Genomic DNA, 6,422 nt, shown 5'->3' on the forward strand with positions numbered 1-6,422 from the left:
CACACGGTGTGAATGCCTCGCTCTCTGTTTACCTTCTACATCGAAACAGAGGTGCAGACAGCATGGGCAGATGAGGACCGGTGGGTCCCTTTGAAACAGCCAAGGGGGCCTTCTGCAGAAACGCCTGCATGCCCCAGAAGGCCAGGTGCAGAAACACTTCAGTTAGATGCCACAGATACAAAAGCCTAACCCTCTTCTGCTTCCAAACCAAGTGGGGGGATGTTTGCAAATACATGCAGGACAAAGCTCTCAACTGAGCTCTGTGTGGCTGTGGAGCACCGTGGCCAGGACCATGCTCAGCATGGCTGGAGATGTGCCATCTCACCACACAAATCAGACCTGCTCCCAAGGACCTGTACCCTATGTTGCATTGCCCAGCATGGCCATGGGCCTGACTACGACCTCCTGCTCCACAAAAAGCTTTAAGCAAAGGCTAGTTTGTAAAAGAGGGTAGTGTATCACAAAGGGCAGATGTTCACATGGAGCTCAGTGAGTGGTGAGGTCAGGCTGGGTCCCAGAGAAGGGCAGCAGCTAGCGAAGAGTGAACGAACCTGCATGCTGCTGTGAGAGGAACAGGGAGGGTCATGCCTGGCAACCAACCTAAAGGAATAAAAAGATAGAACCAAAGGTGTACTCTCATTCTTCAGTGCTTTCTCCCTCTCATACAAATCTGAATTTGGACCTGTCTAGATGGATGAAGAATCAGGATAAAGCAGCTATGGCACTAGGTCTTGCTTTAAGGCAAAAGCATCTTGAAGATCTGTCCTAGAGACCTGCTTTTTTTGGGTAGTGTCTTTTTTGAACCTTTTGCTGTATCCTTCACTACTCCCTTCCTAACCTTACCATGGGCAATGACTTGCAAGCTGGGGATGTTTCAGGAGAGCTGCTTTCAGCAAAGGAGTGGATGGACAAGCCCTGCTTTGGCAGTGCTAGGCTCATACAAGGCACTTGCAGGCCCTGGTAGAAGAAGTGGAGCTAAAAGGGACCTTGAAATGCCGTCCAGTCCATTCCCACACCACATTACTTCCCATAAAGATCTGTCCTGCCTTTGGAGAGCATCCATAAAGTAGATGTCATCTAGGATGGTTCATCCCAGAGTTTCAAACCTCATTTTTATCCTAAGTCCTGAATTTTGTTCCACACTGTGCATGAAAAGCAGTACTGCAAGCTAGACGGAGAGAGAAGATGTCTCTGTCTCATCAACAGTCCACTGGTTTTAATATTTTATTGCTCTGCTTTCCTTGTTTTCAGAACAGCATTGGTGAATCACACTCATTTTCAAAATTGCCTCTCCCAGGCCCTTTTTGGACTTAGCAATACCCAGCCCTGGTGACACACCTCAACTGCTGCGTGTCGTGGCTGTAGTTACTCTTGGTATCAGTCAACAGACTTAATCACAGAAAGCTTTTCTGGTATCACATAGCCAAATATAGAACCTAAAACTGGAGCGCAAATACACTCACTGTGTTTGTCACAACCACATTGCCTGGCTACAGGAAAGGCCCATGGCAGATGGAGATTGCTTTGAATAAATTGGATAAAAGCTAGATTTGCCTTGCATCTGACCTACCTGTGCGGATGGAGAATGTGTACTCACAGAAAACCTGAACGTAGGCAAAAGGGTAGATCTTAGCTAAGCCATCCTTCCATCTGTTTCAATGCCTCTGCCACTTTATAGCAGCTGCGTGGATAGTACCATTCACAAACAATGAACAACGCTGCAAGCAGAAGGACAGCTTTATCTACTGACCGTGATGAAATCTATTTCACCATGAGAATAGTGAAGGACTGAACTCCTTCAGCCAACTTAAGCCTACTGACTTGATGTGAGAGTACCACTTATTTTCCTGCTCAAAGCTCACCAGCACCTTTAATGGCTGTTTCTTGCTCTGAAGTGCCATCCACAACTCTCTCCCAGATCATCAGCAGAATCCACCACCATTCTGGGCTCTTGCTGCTGCCGCTTCCCCATCCCTGCCCACCTTTCCTTGCACCTCTCATCTGAGCCCTTCCTCCTTGAATTCCCAGCACTGAAATCAAGCACGCCCTGCCCTACTTGGGTTTCCCATAAAATCCTATTTCTAGAAGGCATTTTTTTCCCAAACCCTAGCGAGGGCTGAGCCATTTTCCAGTGAACAGAGGGAGGAGGCGGCTTGGTACGAAAGGCAGGCACTTCTCATCACTTTAAGGGAGCAGAATCAAAACACCAGCAGAAAAAGAAAAACAAAAGAAGGATGAAGGGTGGATTTTCTCCACTTTTTGTAATTCTCTTAACAGAAGAGACAGAAAAACCAAGCTTGCCCCAGTTTTTTCCCTGGGTCTGTTCAGATTTCAGCTGTAAAACCAACAAGTTTATTTCTAAAAAATAGAAGGATGATGATCTAAACCACTTCAGAATAATTGTCACCTCCAGTATGAAAAACTGCAAGAGATAAAAATATCTCCGTAAGGTCAAAGATCCCCCAGCAACTCCTCTCCAAATAAAAAGAAGTGCTCTAGAGCTGAACTCTGCAGAAGCACACCACTTGTAAATGTTTTCTGATGCTACAAAAGATATGAAAGCACAAAGATGTGCCTAGGAATATTCATGTCCTTGTTGTGCACCACGAAAATTAAGTGGCTGTTTGATTTTTTCCCCCACCTTACATCTCCAAATAGACCCAAAGGTCCTGCACACTGGAGAACTGTCAGGACCAGAAGGTGGCCCACAGTTAAAATTGTTCTGGGCCTAAAGCTGCATTTAATTCTGGTACAGACTAAGCAGCACATTCTCTTCTCAATCCATTGTCTCCCATAGAATGGATACGTGAGCTCAAAGGCTTTCGAAGGTGTTCTTCCAAGGGCTTATGCTGGGACTGCTGCCTCTCCAGTTAGACCAAGTTTCCTCACCACCCTCAATGCCCAGGTGAAAAATAACACCCATTTCAGAGCAGAGTTCGTTCTTCCGACTGTGACCACAGTAAGTTAGTCTGGCTTCAGCCATCACTATTGCCCTGAAGAAGGAGAATCCTGGATCCTGCCCAGAGCTAATGGCCCTCTCTCACCACCAGCATCTGCTCTCCATCTTTCAACTTCACAGTCCCATTGAATCTCCTTCCTCCAGCACGGCAGTCAAGATTTCTCCTGAATACGGGATTCGTCCCCGCCAAGGAGGACGCCTTGTCTGCTTAATTATTTTATTCATAAGTCGGCCGTAGCTTCAAAGACATCTCGGTGACCTATCTAAAGCTAAGTGAATCCCTCACCCCAGAGGAGACTCACTCTTCTTGATCCCCCTGGGGAGCTGAGGCTGGGTGGCAGAGGAGCTGCTGGGGAAGCGATGTTCAGCTGGACAATGAGAAACACATTGACAAAGTGTTCACATTATTGGCTGATAGGTCTGCATCAGTCACTCATTCACAAGCACAAGGTCTAAATTGCAGAACCAATTAACGGCACTAATAGCCCTTGCCTGAATTAATCTTTGAGACAAAAGAGGAGAGAAGTGGAAGAGCTATTAGCAAATCAAGCTGTACCATCCCTGCTTTATTGCGGGAATCTAAGTGTCTGTATTTGGCTATTATGAACTGACTGCAATTACAGCCCTCATTTAAAATGATTAAGTGGTTATAATTATTTTTCAATTAAAACTTAGATCTTCCATTTATACAACATTGCAGGCTTCAATTAAAGTCCTTTTTCCTCTTCTTTTTTTTTTTTTTTGAGGAAAAAAAGTACCACTGTGCCAAAAGAATCTTGCATCGTTTCTATCCATTAAGAGCCAAATAAGATGCTAATAATGCTTTTGTGTGCATCCCTCCTTTCTGGCCCTGTTGAACTACATGGCAAATGAGATTAACTGCCAGAGACAGCACTTGCAGTACCTGCGAGAGGTCGAAAAATGAACTGGGAAAGAGGTATGGGCCTTGGATGCTTCTATGAAACAAGGTATGGCCAAATAGAACGTAAGTGAACCATTTTCAGGGCTATGCACACAGTAGTATAACTTATTTGGAAAAGGCTCGGGTCTGGGGAGCAAGGTGGGGGGACTCCATCCTTCCATATTTTCGCAAGAAATGAACTTACTTAGAAAAGCAGAACTGGAACTGCCACTGCAGGTTAGCTTGGAATGTGTTTCTTGAAAGTCTGGTTTTAAAAAGTAATCTGGGAGAGGGAAGACAAACTTTCATATTTGCATTTTGCTAAGTGAAAGCTTTTCTGCTTTTCTTTTCAAGATGGCATTAATCTTTCTAACTTTACTTATGGGAACATAAATAGATTTAAAGGAGAAAAGGAAAGACAAAGGAAAGGATGGAAGAAAGAGGTTGAGGTAAAATGCATTGGTCCAGCCGAACATATCTCCCTGTTATTTTTTAGTTACACACGTCCAAAACTTGACTTTTCCATTTCTTTACCTATATAAACACTCTACTGGTGTTACTTAGCCATAGAAGTCATGGGTAAGTTTGATTCAGGAGTGTTAGCAGGAGAGAAAGGCAGCCACCAGCAGAGGAGACATGCCACACCAAAACATCGCTCCTTGTGCTGCCTCCAACTGGGGACACCACAGCAACCTTCACCCCAAAGCACCAGGCACACCAGGAAATTGATTTAGACTGCATTTTGCAAGAAGACAGGGAGGGATGGGTGGAGGGGTTGTGACTCAGAGAAAAAGGATAAGAAAGAGTTTGTAGCCCAGGAGGACAGAGGTACATCTCAGGGGAGACCTCATCGCTCACTGCAACTCTCAGAAAGGAGATTGTGGCAAGGTGGGGGTTGGACTCTTCTGCCAGGTAACAGCAATGGGATGAGAGGTGATGGTCTCACACTGAGAAGGTTCAGGCTGGGTATCAGAAAGCATTTGTTCTTATAAAGAGCAGTGAGGCACCAGCACAGGCTGCCCAGAAAGGTAGAGAAATCACCTTCCCTGGTGATGTTCAAGAACCATGGAGATGTGGCACTGAGGGATGCGGTGAGATGAGTTGGGGTTAGACTTAGTGACCTCAGGAGTCTTTTTCAACTTCAGTGATTCTGTGAGTCTATGATTTCTGCTTTTCCCAACAGTCAGAGCAGCAGCCACTGCTTCACACTCTCAAGGTCTCCAGGTTGAGAACAACAAAGAACAAATCCCCCTGCAGGCTCACCAGCTCCACCATCACATCTTCTGGTGCAGGACCAGCCAAGATCAGCTCTCAAGAAGAGTGAACATCATGCCACATCCCATTCCCATTCCCACAACAGAGAAACAATGCTTCTGCCAGCTCACAAGAGGAGGAAAGGCATGATAGACCTTCAGGAACAAATCTGTCCAGTCCATTGCTGATGCTTCTTCTCTGTGTGTTTGGAGTTAGACTTAACTCAGTTCCCTGGAGGAAGATGAGCTCTTTTGGGACCCCAGACCGAGGCCTTTGCAGGCAAGAAAAGACAAGAAACAGATTACAGTTACAGCATCTTGTCTCACTAACACCAACAAATGCTAAGCATGGATGCAACCAAACGTGCAGATAAATACATTCCTGAACAGTGACATTCTCTTGAGCACAAAGCATTGCAGGGAGGATCTTGGTGCTGCCAGAAACAACAAACTTGGTTACCTTTCATTTGATGGCTTTGAGTTACAACAGGAACTTGTCACTGTGAAGTGATGCGAGCCAAGCTGTGCAGGTATTCTGGAGCACAGGTGGGAGCATCCCCAAAGATGAGCTTCTACAAGCACATAGTGCCTTTTCATAATGCACTTGGCCATAAATCAATGCTCCAGCTGACAGCCAGCCTACATGTCCTTTCTTTCCCATGTTTGGGTCAATATACCTTTTCCCACCTTAAGTAATTTGTTGAACAGATTTGTTTACAAATACAACACATACCACTTTTGTTATCTTTCTTCTCCATGGCACAGGAATTAGCCTTTCCTCTCACGACATGAATCACACTCTCTAATCTCATATCATATTTGTTGCACAACTCCAACCTCCTCCAATGTATTTATCTTTGTAACTCGATACGAAGCCTTGACCTTGCACTGACACAATCAGGTTGCATATTCTTCTACTTAAAAGCAAGGAAACGAAGAAAGTGAGGTTAAAAGTAGGAGAAAGCTGTGATATCACATATGCATATTGTGGCACCCACTCAGACCCTACAATCTTCAGCTGAAGAGTGCTCCTTTAGGAGGTCACTGTGTTTGATGTGCATAAGGACTTTAGAAGTGATGATGCATGCCCCTCCCCAAACAATTCAAGTCAATACAGCATACTGAAGCCCGCTGCCTGCTTTTATTTCTGCACCAAAAATAATCCATGACAAATCCACAATGATTTATTGCTAGATGATATTAGAGGTCTTTCCCAACCTCAGTGATTCTGCAGCCCTATGGTCCTATAGTTTCTTCCCATTTTGAGACATCGGTTGTCACCAGGATGTGAGGAGGTCCCCTGGTGCAA

Source organism: Meleagris gallopavo, chromosome 11 (assembly GCF_905368555.1).
Source record: "Meleagris gallopavo chromosome 11, MGAL_WU_HG_1.1, whole genome shotgun sequence".
NCBI lineage: Eukaryota > Metazoa > Chordata > Aves > Galliformes > Phasianidae > Meleagris > Meleagris gallopavo.